Genomic DNA, 21,404 nt, shown 5'->3' with positions numbered 1-21,404 from the left:
ATTAAGAAATGTTAAGACATATCTCGGTGTTTAACTTTCAGTTAATCGGTAGTTAGCGACCGATGCAACATGTGCCATCATTAAGTTTAGCACAAACAGAACACTCTCTGGTATTCAGCTCATGGATGGTCTCGGATGTTCATTTAGTACTCTGACGTCCTCTTTCAACATACAGCTTTCAATTTACATGTCCATAATGTTTCTCCCCGTAATCTTTGTCTCTTGATAATAAGACTGTGTTCCTCTCCAACTACATCATTCTTCTGCATCTGAAACTCTGCATTATTACATGTTGTGCTTAATAAAACTACTGATTTTGATTGATGTATATTTTTGAGTGTGGTTTCAGTTGCCTGAGACTCCAGTCGTGTGTGTGTGTGTGTGTGTGTGTGTGTGTGTGTGTGTGTGTGTGTGTGTAACATTTTATGTTCAACTCCAATGTGAAAGCAATTTCATTAATGTCACAACACTGATGGTTATTTAGCTACAATGCCACTGCCTTTCCCTCACTTGGTCAAGTATTTTCTCTACTTCGATAAAAACTTTACTGCAGCCATTACATAGTTTTTCTTCAATTACTTAGCTGTCATGGTTATTTACTGAAATACGTATACTATGGAATGAAGACTTCAGCACTACTGTGACCTGTCAATTTTATTTCAACTTTTTAGCATTATTTCTTGTAACTGAGTCCCCCCTCCCCCACAAAAAATCAGCACTTTACATTCAATTCTTCTCCACCTTTAATAATTTTCAATTATTCTGTAATTAAGTTCCACATTACTGAACCCTCTTCTTAGTTCTCAATGTGTCTTGAAGTGAGTAAGTATACAGCCCATTTATAATAATCATACAATGTACAAGTTTAAGAACAACTACTTAAACAAAATTGTTGAAGCTTTTGTGGCCAATTGGGATCTTCAGCTGATGTTTAACACTTGCTAAACAAATGTTGGTGAAAGAACTTGAGACAAAAGTCAACAGGAAGCTGTCAAGTATGCAAACAAGCAAAATGTAGCTGTATAAAAATTTGAGCTGATATACTGATGTGTTTCATATTATAATGAATTGTCACGTGCATGATCCATGGAAGAAACAACAAACTAAATTATTTTTGTCTAGCTCCTGGGAGGCATCTGTCCTTTCCTATCTCTTTTAAATTCTTTTCTACTTTTTCCTTAATAATAAATTTTTGCATGGGACACTTCCTATCGTCACATATTCGTCTAACACTTACAAAACAGGTTTACCTCTCACAAATTCAGGCCACCTACTATACAGAATTGCAGAATTATTGGCATGATGACAATTTTTTAAGTGATGTCTCTTGTCTCAAATAGTGTCAAATATGTTTCAAAACTTGCCACTATCACACAAGAACAAACAGCATGGCTCTGCATCACATGAGCAATTTCTCACAAACTCAAGAACCATAAGCAGTGGCCATTAAGATAGATAGCAGTGCTGCATTATTAAGCAATAGTCCAGATGAGTTCTATTACATGGGAGGGCAAGGCTTCATTAACATACAACTGGCATGGATAATATGCAGATGTGAAACAATGATAATGTAGGGTGGAGTACCTATTTCATTTATGTGGAAAAACAGCCCATCGAACGTGTGGAAACTGTTAGAAATAATACCTCACAAGCATATGTGGACTTTTGCACCCATTGTATACACTATATGATCAAAAGTATCTGGATACCTAGCTGAAAATAACTTACAAGTTCGTGGCACTCTCCATCGGTAATGCTGGAATTCAATATGGTGTTGGCCCACCCTTAGCCTTGATGACATCTTCCACTCTCACAGGCATACGTTCAATCAGGTGCTGGAAGGTTTCTTGGGGAATGGCAGCCCATTCTTCACGGACTGTTGCACTGAGGAGAGGTATTGATGTCGGTCGGTAAGGCCTGGTACAAAGTTGGAGTTCCAAGACATCCCAAAGGTGCTCTGTAGGATTCATGACAGGAGTCTCTGCAGGCCAGTCCATTACAGCGATGTTATTGTCGTGTAACCACTCTGCCACAGACCGTGCATTATGAACAGTGCTCAATCATGTTAAAACATGATCACACCATATCACGACCACCTCTGAATTTTACTGTTGGCACTACACACGCTGGCACATGACGTTCACCAGGCATTCGCCATACCCACACCCTGCCATCGGATCACCACATTGTGTACTGTGATTCATCACTCCACACAACGTTTCTCCGCTGTCCAATCGTCCAATGTTTACGCTCCTTACACCAAGTGAGGCATCGTTTGGCATTTACCGGCGTGAGTTGTGGCTTATGAGCAGCCGCTCGACCATGAAATCCAAGTTTTCTCTCCTACCGCCGAACTGTCATAGTACTTGCAGTGGATCCTGACGCAGTTTGCAATTCCTGTGTGATGGTCTGGATAGATGTCTGCTTAACACATTACGATCCTATCCAACTGTCGGCTGTCTCTCAGTCAACAGACGAGGTCGGCTTGTGCTTTTTTGTATTGTACATGTTCCTTCACGTTTCCACTTTAGTATCACACCAGAAACAGTGGACCTAGGGATGTTTAGGAGTGTGAAAATCTCACGTACACATGCATGAAACAAGTGGCACCCAATCACCTAACCACGTTCGAAGTCCATGAGTTCGGAGGAGTGCCCCATCCTGCTCTCTCACGATGGCTAATGACTAATGAGGTTGCTGATATGGAGTACCTGGCAGTATGTGGTGGCACAATGCACCTAATATGAAAAACATTTGTTTTTGGGGGTGTCTGGATACTTTTGATCACATAGTGTATGTAGGGTAAGAAGGAAACAGAGGAAGGGAGTGCTTCACATTCCATCAATGACACAGTCGTTAGAAACAGAACACAAACTCTGATAGAGCAAGAATGGGGAAGCACGGAAGCCATATCCTTTTCACAGGAATTATTTTGGCACTCACCAACAACTCAGGGAACCCACAGAAAACCTAAATCAAGATGGCTGACAAGATAAAGATTTCAACCCCACAAATGAATGCAAATCCTGAGTTTTAAGCACAGCAGTTTGGGACTTGAAAGGCACTCCCAAGGGCACAGCATGCCAGGCAATAGAGGTGGATGGTACAGCTGATGGAAGCTGTCAGTGCAGAGTCATAGTATCACGTGCTGGCCATGTAGAGGCAAGAGGCAGCAAAGTTTTAGTACATCTGGAACTTGTGCCATACTGGTCATCTGAGTACATGTGGCACTAGTATTTGTACCATGTTAAGTATCTCATTGTGTCATGGCAATTATACAACGTACAGACAAGCAAGAAAAATCATTTCAAAGAATGTGATGTACTGAACATTTTGATGCCGTATATGTATCAGAATGATACGAATTTATTGAGTTTCATCAGGGTGAAGAAATTTGTATGTCAAAAACCTTGAAAATTGTTGATTAACTAAGGTTGATACAGTAACAATCAATGTTATACAAAAGAGTCTTGTGAAACATATCTTTTGAGGTACCTACTGTTGCTGACATCATAATATTGTGTTAATAAGATATGCTTTTATTTAATTAAAAGTTTGATTTCTGATCAATGAAGACAGTTACATCTAGTAACAATGTAGCATCTGCTAGGATACAATCATACACACCACACACTATTTGTGAAATATACGTTTTAAATAATTTATTAGGTTATTTTAAGTCCATTAAGGTTTTAATTGCCCTTAATTTAAATTTAAAAAAGTGACAAATAACTGACAGCACTCGCAGAATGGGCAAGTAATTTTTCATTAGAATGACGCGTCACTTTGGTAGTCAGTGTTAAATTTTAGCACTGTTATAAGCTAGTCAAATTATGCATTCATGCTAACTATATTTTTTATTGATTTTAGATTAACTATCTACCACTCAACTTCCTGCTATCCCTTCATTTAATCAGCATGACAGCATGCATGAGCAATTTCATCTCATATCTTACAGATCAAGAGTGAATGCGTCACATCATTATTTCAAAGTTTTCTGAAAATATATATATAGTTGAAGTTCCACAAGACACCTCTCGAAAAATAAAATATTTGTGAAAACATTGTAATGAAAGAGAAAATAAAAATAATTGTAATAAAAAACTACAAGCAATAGAGATCTGAAATTATTTTTAATAAAATCGTTGTCCACTGTACCATCAGACATGATTAACACATACACACTTCTCAGCTTCTTTCATCTTTAATTTGGAAAAATAAACTACGAAAATTTGTAACTTTTAGCAAACTTTAAAATTATGTTTTGAAAATATGAATAGTCACAGGATGTTAACTGTCTTGAGAAAGACTGTTAATTGTCAGCTATGACTTTAATGCCCCAAATTCTTACACTATCAAAATATTTCTACATAAAGATGAGAGAATCTGAAATTTTTTGAGTAGTTATAAATTATTCTCTCTAAAATCCCCATCCGGAATATCCTAAAAATTGCATGGTACGTCAGCTGGTCATTGTACTTATGGAAGGTACAGTCAACATTGGGCAATACTTTACAGTGCAAAAATTTGAGAAATTTGTACATTAAATCTAGTTACTTTCAAGGTCAAAAAATCCTGGACATTTCAAAATTTTAATTGCTTGCCGATGTTCAGTAAATGTAACGCGAAACTGGTATATCTTAATCAAAATAATTATTTTACAGCCTTATAAGAGTGCGGGAAAACAACTGTTTATAAAAACATTAGATATAGAAAATTGCTTTGTATACACACTTTTCTGTTTCTGATATTATTTACAAATTTTAAAGTCTTCCATCATGATTTTAGTTCTTTATGACATTCCATTAATTAAAAACTGCCTCCACTGTAACAATCAACACTGCACGTTGAAGAGTTTTTTTTTATTATCTGCTCCTCACTGAACTTAATATAGCCGAGATGAATTTGCACATGGGCAAGGATGATCCAACAAGAGCAGTACACAGGAAATGGGAACTGTACACTGATCTGTTGATGAGGTGTCATAAAGGAGACGGTTACATTCTGCAGCTCATGAGAGAAGCTAATTATTTGTCCCACCCAGCAAATTTTTCAGTCTTCTAAATTATACCGAGGTCTCTGCATTTCACACACACTAACAGTGAATTTTGTGGAGAACTGTTCTTGCAATATATATGCCACTCTGGAATGCAACCCAGCAGTGACTTGACTGAATTCCTATCACTGGCTTAATAGCAGAGCACTCTATCTTTTTTTTAAATGGAATTCCTTTAATGTACTTCCACTTCTGTAAGACTGTCATGTTTTGTAGTAATTTTGATATGGTCTGTAAGAATCCAACAGCATCTCTTATAGCATCAACAGTGTCATATTGGAGATTAAATCTTGTTGCAAGATGTTTCTGCACACCTCCTACCCCATCACATGCACTTTTTCCATGACTTGTTACTGAAAATATCCATCTTATGACTCAATTCCTGTACAGTGTTTTCCAAGTTCCTAAATCTGAAAGCAATTTTTAAAATGGGGTACTGCAACATCAGTCACATACACATGTTTAGGAAATGTATGCCATATCATCTATTATCATGCTGACAGTATATCATAGCATGCACGTGCACTGTCATGAATGAGATCAACACTGACAACAGCAAAACAGTGTGATGTTCCAAGGAAATGTGCAACACATGTGAATATTGACACTTGTGATTTGTGCCAGTGATAACTTTGAATTTCGTTCTGAAAAGCACCAAACCAGTTCTCAGCAAAGTCAAAATCAAGAACTAATGTGTCAGTACTCTGGGATGTGGCTGATTTTACTTCTGCTATGGCCTGTCTCTAAATCCTGTGGATGTGAAGATGAGCTACTCCTTTCATGACCCAATGCCTAACCTCTGTAAAAGTTCCCTAGGTCCACTATCTTCTTCACCAACTCTCCTCTCCCCCACAATGCATAGGTTATGTCACTGTCAGCATCCTGAAGGTGTAATGCTTCAATGGTCACCCATTCAGAACAACAAGGACACAATGCACACTCCTGCAACCAGCATTTTTCTTATGGCTCTTGACACATAACAAAAGCATCAGGTCCATCTCCGACTGCTTCTTCCCTGTGACACTACTTATGGTGAAACAAGTAAGTTTCAAATTAGTGCAGGAAATAAATGTGCATACTTCCTTCATTGGCTGGCATTTTACCCATTTTGGTTGTAAGGAGTAGAACTGGGAGAGAGAAATTTTTAAATTTGGGTTCTCCTTTTTCTTTTCATTAGGAGATATGCTTCTCTTACTGATCTTTTCATATATCTTTTTACCTTTTTCACAATTTTCACTGAAATAGATAACATCAGGCTGATTAGGACTTTGCCTGCTGCAATCTTTGTCATCACTTAGGTAGCCTTCCAAAGCACCATTAAGTGTATCATCTTGCAATGACTGCCCGCAGTAGGAATCTAGGCATGCCCAAATATATTTTTCATTCTTTATTTTACTACCTTTTAAAATTAAATAATGTGTGGAAGTGGGAATGTATTTCTGTATCTGATTCTTGGAGTAGCTATCTGGTATCAGTATCAGTAATTGTATCTTTTGGTATAGGTGCCTGCCAAGATAGAAGTGTTTAGGTTTTGAAACCACGTATCACAGTGGGTGCATCTATGTTACACACTTTACAAAGTTTCCAGGATGTTGCTTGTGTAAAACTTGTTTCACCTTCTTCCACTTTTCTTCGTACATACTATTTTCTTCTTGTTGTCTTATCTTGCCTGGGAATTTAAGAGGGGATATATTAGGGGCTACAACAGAAATGCTAACATTCAATGCATCAACAACTTCATACCCAGGAATATAAACATCTGCACTGTCTTCTTCAGTTTCACATTCCGGTGACAGTGATCGTTCAAGCTGATTATCACTAAATATCTTTATGTAACAAGTACAGCTTTTCCTGCACAATGGATGTGATAGTAACACAGTTACTTGAGGACCAAGATATTTCTGCAATATGGCTGACAGATTTCCAACAACTGTGAAGAGTTTTTCACTTTTCTCAAATACCACCCCTGTGTGTCTTTTTTGATAATCCACACACCTCATCCTTTCAGTACTGTATTTCCTCACTGACATTATATCTAACAAAAAGTTCAAATCAAACACAAAACTCTATGTAGAATGAGTCATGTGCAAGTTCTCACTCATTTGTTATAAACAGAAGAGAGCTGGAAACAGTGTTGCCAACATGCATATTTTACACTAGAAATTCAATGATGTGAAATATACAGAATATTGAAAAATTCCTAACACTTTACAGAGAGAAATACTGCCCACTTTGACTGCAGTAACTACTAACACATTAACCAAACAATTTATTGTGCAGTTTTCACAAGTTTTGTGATGGGGGTCTTTGAGTAAATAATCCGGAAAAACTCAAAAAATGTAATTTTTTAAATTTTTAGTAATAAATATTTACATAATATAGATAGCTGGAGTACAGAAGATGATGTTTACTATTAAATCAGTCGCATCTAGGACATTTAAAAAAAAACTTTTTTCAGTAGAAAAATTAAACTTTTGTATTTTTTTCTTAAATTTGTAACTTACAAGAAACCCCATAAAAGAGAAAGAGGGGAAGAGGGAGGGGGGATGGGTGAGGGGTGGAGTGTGTGTGTGTGTGTGTGTGTGTGTGTGTGTGTGTGTGTGTGTAAGAGAGAGACAACTAAATTTGTACATATAAAGAGGAGCTTTAAAGCAACACATCTGCCAACCTTTATTTCTTAACACATGTGATATAGAGGTCTGCCATATATTTTTTCCAGAGAAATTCATCATGAATTGACAGGTCCTGTATGATTTGAGATGAAACTGTCTGCATTATCTTGTGTATTTAGACTCTCACTAGCATTCAGGACATAGAAATTGTACATTTGTACTGACAGACATTGTGAACCTGAGACAGACAGTTATGGAAAATACAACTTGAGGGTTTTTAAGTGCCAGCTTGATGCTGGACAATGGACTAAGTTATCAGCCATGTCAGATGCAGCAAGACTGAGAAGAGAACCACTTGTAAGGGTCTACACGGTGACCTATCAGTTTAGGAAGCTGAGTTAAAATAGGTTCGAATTCCTGATCCATATTTCATCAAACAATTTTGAGGGTTCAAAACGAGTTGTGCAGCCAATTTTGCCTCATGCCTCATGATTAATATAAATACAAAAAGAAATACTACTGTTGGAGTTTTCTTGCATTTTAGAGATAGTTCAAAGCTTGTATCTGTATTTCTCATAAATTAAAAATAACAAGCATTATTTATGCTTACTGCTACATTTTGAAGTCTTGTAAACATCCAGCATCCTAGCAATACATAAACAGTTATCTTGATTTGCGACCCATGTTACATAATCAGTTACAGGTTAAATATGAGATGATTATTTCTTATTTAAAGTTTCAGTTGAAATCCTTCCTGCTATCCACAAAAGCAACTGAAACTTGTGGAACTACATAAATAATGGGTAACAAATCTGTGTCACACTTTGCATGGCAGTAAAGAAGTACTAGTTCTTCATGTAAAGTCAATGGAGATGAAGTCCTTGCTCTTAATAATAGTTTAAATTTAGCACTTTGTATGTCCCATCAAACTGGTATTGACTGACACAACAATTTTACTAAATGACAAATTATGTACGATTCTGCAACAACTAGTGAACTATGAATGACTATTCTAGAAAATTGCTGAACTGCATCAAAATAGGGGTTAAGTACGATCCAATATGAGCTATTAAGAATGACTTTTCCTGTTAAACATTCATTTTCATACGCTTCTGCAATGACCACAGATTAACTATTATTCAAGGTTGCCACAAGTGCAGAAGTGCATAATTCTAATACGGGGAGGGGGGGGGGGGGGGGGGGGGGAATAACAAACAAACAATGGAAAATCCAGGTTGGGTGTCTCAGCAGCCAGAGACTCTGTGTGTGTGTGTGCGTGTGTGTGTGTGTGTGTGTGTGTGTGTGTGTGTGTGTGTGTGTGTGTTTTCTGGTTTGAATGAAGGCCTTTTTGGTCGAAAGTTTACTTGTTTGACAATCTTTTTGTTGTGCCTATCTGCAACTCGGCGTCTCCACTATATGGTGAGTATTAATATGAGAAAAAGTTACAGTTATGCAGTTAGAGAGTTTGAGATAATTGTAAAGTTGAAATAACAAAATTAACTGAAAGATTTTCAAGCTTATAATTCATAGCCAGTGCCTTAAGAACAGACAGTGACACACTCAAGAATAAAAATGAGAAACTGCAATCAAAGCAGAACTGAAGTAAAGTTACTCAGTATGAAAGTGATAAGTCATGCACATGGAAGGAAGTGACGCATATAGGTAGGACTTTAGCTGCAAAACAGGCAAGAAACTTACAAAACAAGGTACATTTATGGATAAAAACAAATACAGTATAACCCTGGCTTTACATTGACGGAATTAACGTTTTCCCGCCATTTACGACATTTTTTATTGGTCCCGTCTAATTTCCTATGCCCAAAATGTTAATCTGCACTTGATTTTGCGTCAAAATATTTACAATTTTCCTGTGATTTACGCATTATGAAAAAATGTTTGTGGAGAAAAAATGACACTGGCATGATGTTGGTCATCCAATAGCATTTACAAATATTACGGGGTTAAGTTTCTTGACACCAGGGCACTCTACTCAACGGATTTGAAGTGATAAATGTGTAAAAGTTGGAACAATTTGTGCCTTATCGGCCGCCGCTGCCAAGCTCTACATTGCGTGGTGGCTGATATGAGTAACTAGGTTCATTCGAATGAAGATATCATGACCAATCACAACCATTTGTAAACTATCTCTACTGTTCAAATGCAGTTTTGTGACTGTTCTGATCGTCGTGACACTTCTGTCGAACCATATAGGGCGTGTTTCGGCGTATGGCCACTTGGAGCACTAGTTGACACCGTCATGCACTTTGAGTTGCTCAAATGCTTTTAGTGTGAACACAGCACTGGATACAAATTTTATTCATGCTGAGCAAAATGTGTTTCGAGAATTTATTCTTCTTGTCAAGTGCAGTATTTAAGTATGTATTTTTTGTGATGTTACACAATCAATGTGAGTTATAGTTTGCATGTGTGTGTTGTTTTCTACATAACTGATGAGGCACAGTACCTGATAACCTGAAAAAGACAACTACAGTGCAAGAGATGAAGAACAACACATATTCAACCACCATATAAAATATTTATTTTAATATTTGCACTTGACAATGTGAAAAAAGTCTCAAAAAGCGTCGTACTAAACATGAAAAATACGTAACTAGTGCAGTATTTCATTATTTAAATAATGAACGACAGGTGCAAGGTTTCAAAAACATTGATGATGACGTATGAAATTGAGTCAGAAATTGAGTCGAATGTTCATACTTCCCAGATAGTTACCAGTTCCAGTTACATCAGCGGTTTTTATTCGATAATAAACCTTCATTAGATGATAAACAAGTCCCTGACATGTCTTTTGATGGCTGTTACGTACATATAACATACATAATGTGCAAGGGGGGTATCCTATACGTAACTTTTACAGCTTAAAACATTATTTCCCACATTTTCCCGCATTTTACACCATTTTTTGAAGTCCCTTGAAAAGTGTAAAAGCGGGGTTTCCCTCTATGGTGTTTTGCAAACAAGTGACTGTGATAAAGACTGTGCAAATGACTGAGAAACTGCAATCAATAAGTTGAAAGTGGTCATTTTGGGAAAAAAGTAAATAAAATAACAAAGGTGATTATTCTTTTTTTTTTTTTTTTTTTTTTTTTTTTTTTTTTTTTTTTTTTAATAGACAACTAAGGCAGGAAACTATCTAGCACGTTCTGCGAGATAAATCAAGACATAACACTGACTAATGTGGTGAACCTTGGACTGGGAACAAAATGTGTACATTTTGCAGTCAAACAAAAATAATGCAAGAAAATGACTACAACTGGTACAATGGGATTTAGTGGCACTGCAAAAAATGAAGCAGACATTTGGGTGAGAGCTCTGCAGAATTTTCAAGGAGAGAATAAATCAACAAATTAAGTAGTTACTGCAGTGTCTCATGGGCATGACCTAATCTACAGTTCATGTGTAAATAAAGACATTAAAAAAAATTAAATAAAGAAACTACATTCTGAACACACAAACTGCACTGTAGTGGATATGAGTAAGCAGCATCATGAGCTACACTCTAATCCTGGGATACACTTAAACTATAAAGGGAAAAAGTTAGTTTGTGATCTTGTCAACAAAATTATTAACCCAGATAGCCCTGAATATTTTTATATTTATATTTTTTTAACTGAGTTATAAATTATCTCCATTCTTTAATAAGATTGTGAGCAAGAAAGAAAAAAACAATTTTAAGTACGTATTGATTTTAGTATTTACAAAAATGGGCATCCTCCCAGAAAGACTTCTGAACAATAGGGGAACTTTTTGTGAAGTTTATGATTTGGAACAGTTAACTTGTTTAGATATCATTATTTTCAAATAAACGTAAATAAATTTTAGTTCTGAAGTTAAACAATTAATAAATACACTAAATAAACAAAATAATCTTAAAAAAATATTTTATGAAATTGTATAATAAGATAAAAAGCAACAAACATGAAGGATTCACCATATTTTAAGCATATTGTAATAGTCTTTTTGTGATAGTTTCGACGTTTCAGTTACTACTACTTTTCTTTTTTCTCATCCATTGGTAATTCAGCAACATAATGTTCCTTTCCATTGAATTGAGAGTCTTGTTTTGCCCTCTTACTAGGACACCCTGTGTTTGTAGTCTCTCTGCTGTTACTTTCAAGTACTGCAGTGACAATTTGATAACGAAATGTCAGATGATCTATGGTTTCTTCATTGTGCTTGTACAGATACCAGGCATTTTGCCCTGCAATGTCTACGAAATGTGCAATGATGGGGAAATACCACTTTTTCCTTCTTATAGAGCATCTATATAGGGATACATTTTGATCAGCTCGATCTATGACCCTCATATGAGCAAACTCTAACCATGAAAAATACTCCCATACTGTAACGCTACCACCTCCACACTTCACTATTGACAGGTAATGTTCTCCAGGCATTTGCCAAACCCTAACTCAGATCCTTTTGTTGGATTGCAACAGGGTATACTGTGACATACCATTCCAAATTACTCATTTCCAGTCATCTACTTTCCAGTGACTTCATATCACTTGTCGCTTAGCACTAGCTACAGGATCTGTTTGAACATCACACCCCATTGTTTTCTACTCCATACGCACAGTCATTGTGCTAGCTGGACTGCCGGTAGCACTTTGGAGCTTGAGCAATTCCATGCCTCTTTTTTTCTCTTCAAACCACTCTTTTTAATGCTCAATGGCCTCTGTTCGTCAGTACATGAGGTCTGCCTGGTCTTGGTTTAGCTGTCATTATTCCTTCACGTTTCTGCTTCACAATGACATCAGCAGCAACAGTCAACGTTGGTGTTTTTAGAAGGGTTGAAATGTTGCCTACGGATCTGTTACTCAAGTAATATCCAATGACTGGTCAACATTTGAAGTCACTAAGTTCTCCTGACTGATCCATTCTGCTGGTTCCTGCTTCTCTACTAACACCACCATATGCCCCACCTCCTTTTATAATGGCAGGTCCACCTCTCATGAAATGTAGTGGTTTAGTTCAGCATGATGTAGGGGTTTCTGGATACTTTTGAGCTGATAAATGTGTGTATGATGTCTTGTTGGTGGAGCTCTAAGAGATTATCAACCACTTATTTTAACATTCAGCTGTGAACAATAGTCTAAGTCAGACATATCAATCAACAGTAATTCTAGTGTTACATGGATAAAAAAGATATATTACTTTATTTATTGACAGATTAACTGGGACTTTGTTCTGAACACAGAATGTGGGAAGGGCATGGTTGAAACAGTTCTTAACCATTTTTTGAAAAAGCTCACTGAGCTGTGTTACTCCCGTTCACCATTAATCAGAAGTTCCCCTACGCATAAACAGAAGAATAAAAGGTGAAAACAGTACACAGATGAGCTGGCCCTCATTAGAGAGGAGATACTCACATGTGCAGAATATATAAGCATGCTTGAAAACAAGGGACTGAGCGGGATGACAAAGACCAACCTACCCTGGCCAGAAAGCTTGCTAGATAACGTTCCACAGAACTTGCTACTGATAAATGTAAAGCAATATGGTACATAATTACAAAAATTCCAAAACCTACACATAAAGACACTTTGCTGGATCAAGCAGTAGTAAATGATTACTTCCTAACCTCAGAATGTGAGCTGAAAAACAAAATCAAGAAAAATAGTACATGTGCATTAGACCTGCTTGTGCTGAGCCACACTGTAGGGACTCCTCCCACTGGAATGTTGTCATCCTCAGGTATATTAGATAAGCTGTGACAAGATTCTCTAACTGAAGTAGTACGGAATGTTATGGCTTCTCAAAGTTTGCAATTAAAAGAAACAACATTACCCTTATCCGTGAACTTCTTTCTTTTGTTTGCAATACATTACAAATCTGGAGTTTTCCTTGATGCACTCTAAAACCACTAAAGTGATACCAATCTCTAAAAAGGGAGATATAAGCATCTACTCCAATTACCAACCAATTTCTAAGCATCTGCTCCAATTACCAACAAAATATCTATGGTCCCAGTTTTCTCCAACATTTTTATGTCTCTAAGAGGTGTGGCTCATAATTAAAGGCTCTAAGGTGGAGTCACCCCAAAATATGTATTTAAAAAATTCTCAATAATGTATTACATAATTTAAATTATATTTTGCACATTTCCCACATGGATTTAATTAATGATGGTCAATGTTCTTGGAACTGTTGATATGTGTTATCAAGCGATCTTTTTTGAACAAGTAGTAGCAATTCGTAAGGCTGCACCTCGAAATGCCTACCTAGCAGAGTTTTGGGGGTGTGGCTTCCACGGATTACAGCTCTTATGGGTGTCTTAAGGCTCTGGTTTTTCAGTCTAAGGATGTCCTACCAACCTACACCCAATTTTCACATTCCACTACTACCATTAAAAGGGAACAAGCAGTGTTGCTGAAACTTTGTTACAGAATCCATGTCTGTATATCTCTATTATGCTTAACTGCATCATTAATCTACATTTAATATTATTGCTTTTGGTGTTTTAGACCTTTTTTTTCCTTCCTGTCATTGGCTATTCTATCCACCATTTGAATAAATTTGCAAATGTCTCGCCAGAGTGCACTAGAGTACATTAACATAAGTATCATGAAACTAGTGTGAGTTTCACAATGATTAGAGGATAAAAGGTGCAAAATATGTTCTGTTACTTTAGCTTCTCTCCAAAAATGTGTCTTTCAGTACAATTTGTTGTGGTGAACTGTTGGGAAATGTGATGTGGGATAAATGAACTATCTATAGACTTCACTGTGCAGTTAGCTTTTGATGTTTTTTAATAGTTGATTATGCAATGGGAAGTAGATGTATTATGCAAAAATTTGGCTAGAGTCTGAAACCTTTGTTGTGGGTACAGATTGATCTGCAGCGTAGCCTGACGGCTAGGTTAATTCCAATCAATAAATGTTACAGCTTTGCCCAGTATGAAAACCCCGAGGCACTCCTGGTCTCTAATATACATCCAGCTAACTAACTCTCTCGTATCTGTCCCAACTATCAACCAAGTTCAAAAGTCCAAGTTTTCTTCAATGTGTCAGTCTCTAAATTACACCCAACTAAATAACTATTTCGGATAGCATAATCTTCTCTACAACAGACAGTTTGAATTTCAGCACATTAAAAATACTACTATTGCTATCAGTAAAGTTGTTAAAAAGCTGTTAACTGCATTTGAAACTAAGGATCTGGAATCTGTTGTACTTTATGGTGATGGCGAAGCCTTTGACTGCATGTCCTTTAACACCCTACTTATGAAACCGGACTTATATGACATAAACATCCCATCTATAGCTGAAATGAGTTAAGAATGAATTGGTTTTCTTCTAATGAACTCATTTGTAATCCTGATAAAACACAGGAACTAATTCTGAGGTAAACTAAAGTTTTACAAAGCAAATCAGTAAAACTGTTAACTTTCATACACCAGGGGGAACATATTAGGTATATCTTGCATAAGAGTAGTAAGTGTGTGCCAGCTCACATGGAAACTGACAAATGCTTTTACAAATGAGTATCTGAAGATGGTATATTTTGACCTATTTCAGTCACACATTTCGTACCGCACAAAGATATCAAAGCATCCTTGTTATGTCAGTGAAAGTCTGAAAATTAAAAAGAAAAGCAATCAGAATAAAGAGCAAAGTGAAACCGAAGTAACACTGTCGACCCCTCTTTATCAAGCCCTAGATACCGACACTTGTAAATTTATACATCTATACAGCATTGCCTTGTGTCAAAATCAACTTAAATGAGTTTGACATCAAAGCGAATATACATCTTCACAACATTAGAGGCAAACTGGACTGACAAAGACTGCAAGCACACATCAAGTAACATGCTTATAACTTTTTAATAAACTTTTAATATGTGTTAAGTCCTTGCCTTATAGTAGTTTCAAAGTTAAGATTCATTACTGGTTACTGAAAGACCCATTTTAAATGATAGCAGTACTATTTGAAATAAACATGATTGACATTAGTTTTTGAGAATATTTCTGAAAGATGTGGAATTAAATTGTATGAACTTCTCTGTAAAAATTTTTATTAAACAACTGCTTCACAAACACTGCAGTAATCCCTCTGAAAAAATGCCAGAACACAATTTTTTACAGCAACTGTGTAAGTCTACAAGTCAAAATGAAATAATGGTTTCAGTTAGTGTGACGTTCCTTGGGAATACCTTGGCTTACTGCTTGCCTCATGTAATTTTAGTACATCGAACACAATGCATTTTGTATAGAACACAAATAAACGAGGAAAGATTAGGGTTTAACATCCTATCAATAATTCAGCCATTAGAGAATAAGCACAAACTCATATAGGACAAGGACAAGTGAGGAAACTGGTTATGTCCTTTCTAAAGGAACAACACTGATACTCACTTCAAGTGAATTAGAGAAGCTACAAAAAACCCAAATCTGGAATAATGGATATGGATTTGAAATCTGCTCCTCCTGAATATGGGTCCAATATCCAAACCAATTCCACTCACTTCCACTCAATGTTTCACCATAATTCCTTCCACCACAATTCCTTCACATTTCACCTCTTTCTTTAGTGTTTGAAAAAGAAATAACTGTTCCAAAATTAACAAAATATCAGTTATTTTATGTACTTCCCACCCACAAAACAGCATACACTCTGTAAATAAAGCCAACTGATCTGCCTTTACGCTACCTGTACTCTTCAGTCGATGGAATACAAATAATGGTACAGAAAATGACAGTTCTACACATGACAATCCAAACTTACATGTACACTAATCGAACAGACATTCACATGAAGATTTATTCTTCACTTGATAAAAAGAAAGAAAGACACACTTTGAGAACAAAACAAAAAAAAGAATAATTACTGGCTCTTAAGTTTCTGCTATCAAGAATGTACCTCAAAGATTTTTTTTTTTAATCTTTATTTTATTTGGAAAATATGGTTAAGCTCTCACTGAGTGGTATTTCACCCAGTGACCAAGTACACTAACAGCTAGTGCATCAAAATTAATTTACACATTTGTTACAGGTAAGGAGGCACACAGCCATGACCTGGAGAAAACCAACATTCATGTGCTTTGGCATCCTTAGAAATAATAAATATACTACCAAACAGAACTTTTTCCTTTATAATCTTATTGTAAAATGTCTGTGATACTAGATAATGTCTCCAACATACCAATTTCCTTAATAATTCTATAAATAAAGCATTTTGCTGTCTTTTCAAAAAGTATTTGGTGTTGCTTGACTTTTATCTCTTACGTCAGTTATCGTTCAAACAGAAGTCTGCTTGCCAAAAGATGCTCAATAAGCAAGACTTCATAGACAATTTGCACCCCTTTATGGATGTGGTAGCAGATCAAATGGTTGATATAAGAGAGGGGGGCTAGAGCATAAAATTTTCCCCGACTCAATTATCAATAAAATATTTTTAACCCATAATGTATAATGACAACATTCTGACTTATTTATTTGTAAACAAGGAATTCTGTTACGTGAGTTTTGATTCCAAAACTCTGCTTTGATCAAACACAGATACTTCTAGTTTCTATGCTTGATAACTGGGATACATGTTACAAAATACCAGTTTTGTACAAGCATTAATGGATGGAAACTGTAATCAAACAAAATTAAACTGTTACTGTAACAATAAAAAGTGAAATATCCACAGATATATACGATTTCTCATTTATTGGCCATTCCACACTTTAGCACCTGGGCACACCAATGAAACCATTAAATCTTCATTACTTCTGAGAGAGTTATCAATTTTTATATGAAGATGGTATCTGTTCTTTCAGACATCAATTTTTATTTTAGCCACATGCAACAGGGCAAAAATTAGCTTGATTAAATTGTCAATTAAGTGTTTCTAGTGCAATCTGCTGTAGTATGTACCAGATGTAAATAACCCGCTATTCCCACAACACTATTTATTATGAAGAAATATTAATTACAAATGATAAAGACATAACACTATGCAATTCTGGGGTCTTTATCTTGAACATATTATTATTTCAAATTGCCAGTAAGGATGAGAAATCTGCAATTTCCTTTCTACAAGACTCCCATTTTAGTTCTGCTTGTAACTCTGAGACTGCTGATACCACACTGATGACTTTTGGAAAATAAAATTCAAAAGACAAATAAAAATCATTTAATTAAGATGACGCAAAACATAATTGTGTAGTTTTCTGTTACCAGTCAGTTAACATGATAGATTTCTGAGTATGCAAGTGCATCTTATTGTAAATAACTATCACTGATAAAATCAACAATCGGTTAGCACACGCGTTTAGCTTCAGGGCAACAAAACATGTTATCCACCGCAATTCAGTCACTGGTCACTAAAAATCAGCTGTTGGAAGAGAATCTCTCTCTCTCTCTTCTTTTTTTTTTCTTTTTCTTTTGGCACAGTAGTCAAAGAGTACTGTGCGTTGGGTGCCAACCAAATGAAGTAGTGCATTTTTAAAAGCACAAGATGCCAGACTCAGACTCAGAAGGACAGAGGTTCACGTTCTGTCCTGCCGTTATGATTTAGGATTTCCTAAATACTGTCAGGGGGGTTCCTACAACAAGGTTGATGCCAACCACCTACTATCTCCATTAAACATACCTGTATGTATCTCTTTACATATGACATATGTTTTTTTTTAATTGTATTATGCTTATAAATCCTATGTTATGTATTTCTGTAATGATCCCCAGATACATAAAGTACTGTGTTTGTTATACTATATTACAGAGAGAACGACTGCCGACATGCCCACAGTGCGGTTAACTGCTGCAAAAGTCTCAAAATATACAGTTGTTTATTGTGCAGCTGCGGTGGAATACAAAGTAAATCTGACTGCACCATTTCTGGTGAACTATGATAATATTTTATTGTTTTCTATACACCCAGCAGATAGCACAGTACACATGTGGTTGTCAGTTTAATTTCAACAGTTTCAGAAAACCAGCACCAAACTTTGTGGCTAGTTGTTTGGTTAGGGGGTAATAGACTGAAAAGTGAGGTCACCAGTCACACCAAACTGTGTAGCTTGCTGTAAACACAACAGATGGTGTTTCAATGTACAGTACACATTCACTGTAAACCTGACAGATGACCCATCAATGTACAGCCTGTAATTTCTGTCAATTTACTGTATTAACGTTAGAGACTACAGTACACAATGCAAATAAACTTTTAATTCTCCCAGCACCTGTCCAAAGTTGCAGGAAATAATAATAATAATAATAAGAGAGACTGCAAGCACATCGGAAGAATTCAGCAAACAGCACACAAAATGAAGCACAGCAATGCAGCACCCAAGACACACCAGATGAGTCTTGTAATCTGGTGCCTATAACATCTAAATCTACATTTTTACTCAGCACAGTGAAGAGGATTCAACTTGTACTATCATCACTTTCCCATTCTCCTATACTATTAGTGAATGGTAAACTGGGAGAATAATTTTTTAGAAACATCAGTACTTCATTGAATTTTCCTGGTTTTATTGCTATGGTGACCATGAGGTGTCTGGAAGGAAATATGTTAATTGACTCTCTTTGAAACAAGGACTCCCAAAACTTAAGCAATAAGCCTCTCTGCCATACACAATGTCTCTCACTGTGAGATGTGGCACAATGGTTAAGGCAAAGGACTACATTCCTAAAGGAGTGTGGTTCAAACCCCACATGACCATCCACATTAAGATTTCTGTGGTTTCTCTGAATCGCTTAAAATGAATACTGTTGCGGTTCCTCTGAAAATGACACTGCTAGTTTCTTTCTCCATCCTTGTCCAATCTGCGTTTGTACTTTCTCAACTGATCTTATTGCTATGAATTTAAATCCTACTCTTCATTCCTGAACGTTTGTAAAGTGTCTCTTTAAGCATCTATTACTGGAGTTGAATGAATGTCTCTGTGACACTCATAATGGCTGAGCACACAGCACAGATGGATTCAAACTGAGAGTCCCAGAAAAAAATTAAAATAATACACAAATTAATTTGAAACATAAGCCATTCATCAACCATTCCATAAATTATCTGATTGTTTAAATTTAGCATTAGAGGGAATTCTGTTTAAAATAAAATTCATTTCTGCTACTGTGGGGAAAAAGCATTGTAGATTAGATTCAGTTTTCGTTCCAAAGACCAAAAATGGAATGATTCCTGTGGGTGTGGAACATGTCAGAAATTGTAACATAAAAAAAATAAAACATCTGAATATAATCATTTGTCAGGAAATTGTCAAAACAGGTGAATACGTTACAGTAAAATGGAACTGCTAATATTTACGGAATTAATACACTATCAGAATGAAACATAGTAATGCAGTTTAATAAATTTATTGCACAAAAATACCTAATTTTGGCTGTTGTAGCCAAGTGCTGTTGAAACTGAAACATAACAGACATTTTTATTTAAGCTGATCTAACAATCCCTGTTAAGGTATTCATCTTCCAATTTATTGAAAATGTGTGTTCCTGAATACTGGACCCCGCTTTGGGTAAAGGTGAGTAATTTTAGCATTTTAGGTCTTTATGTAGATTTTTCTTATTCCTAATATTGAAACTATGTATTGAGCTGTTGGTTGGAAATAGAGATATATTACTTGCAACAAATTTTAATAAGGAATGAACATAATGAGAAGCAGTGATTAGAATGCAGAGTTCCTTGAACAGGTTTGTGCATGATGTTCTTGAATTTACACCACATATGAGTCTTATTGCACGCTATAAACATTTGCTCTGTTTGATGAGTTACCCCAGATTATGATCTCATATAACATAATTCAACGGAAGTAAGCAAAGTATGCAAGTTTTTTATATATTTATATATACATTTGGCATCATTCCCACTACAAATACAGACTCATGTAGGCACTCCAGCAATTCTGCGGTGTGCCTTTCCAAACTGAATTTATTGTCGAGTTGTAATCCGAGAAATTTAACACTGTTAATCTCTTCAATCTGCATGTCTTCATATGTTATACACATGCTGGAAGGAAATCTCTTACAGATTCTAAAGTGCATATAGTGGGTCTTTTCAAAGTTTAATGACAGTGAATTAGGTTTAAAACATCTATTAAAGTCAGCAAAAATTTTATTAGCAGCCATTTCTAAATCTGCACTTGACCACGTATGTGCAAACTTGACTTGTGCATATAGCTTAACAAGTTGCTCACTAGCTTGAGAGACAGGGACATTAGCCAGATCTGAACTGGATCTCTGGAGCAGATTAACAATCACTGGTCTAGAACACTGAACAGCTCAAGTGATGCTTTCAGACAGATATTTTTTCACAACCACTTAGGCACATGCTCACCAGTCTGAATAGCCGCATGGGTTAGCACACTGCCCACAGCCCACAGCATTAACAGTGAGTGTCGGCATGCCTGCCAGCCCGGATGTGGCTTTTAGATGGTCCACCACGTCCTACTGGGTGAATATTGAACTGGTACTCACGTCCTGCCTTAATTACATGATTTGCAAACATATCAAACACATTCTCACACGTACACATGGCTAACACATGGTGGTTACAGGAAGGCCATTAGGCAATCTCTAGAGCACTAACATGACAAATAACAATTACCAGGCTGACCCTGTATAGATAAAGGATAAAGGGAAAAGAAAAAGATGACTTAGACAAATGCTGGGATGGTCCCCAAATTCATCACAGAAAATATGATACATAAAAATTTGAAATATAACAAACACAACAAAGTTAACACATTTCACAGACACATGAGACTTG

General features: G+C 36.2%; 1 protein-coding gene across 1 annotated transcript in view; it reads right to left on the bottom strand.

The window, feature by feature from the left end:
* The window catches only part of LOC126470251 (transmembrane emp24 domain-containing protein 1), a 46,063-nt gene that overhangs the window by 17,349 nt on the left and 7,310 nt on the right, over positions 1-21,404 (bottom strand). The gene's annotated exons all lie outside the window — the stretch shown is intronic.

The sequence above is a fragment of the Schistocerca serialis genome, chromosome 3 (genome assembly GCF_023864345.2).
Source record: "Schistocerca serialis cubense isolate TAMUIC-IGC-003099 chromosome 3, iqSchSeri2.2, whole genome shotgun sequence".
In the NCBI taxonomy this organism is placed as follows: Eukaryota; Metazoa; Arthropoda; class Insecta; order Orthoptera; family Acrididae; genus Schistocerca; species Schistocerca serialis.
This window is presented reverse-complemented; position numbering and strand designations above follow the sequence as displayed.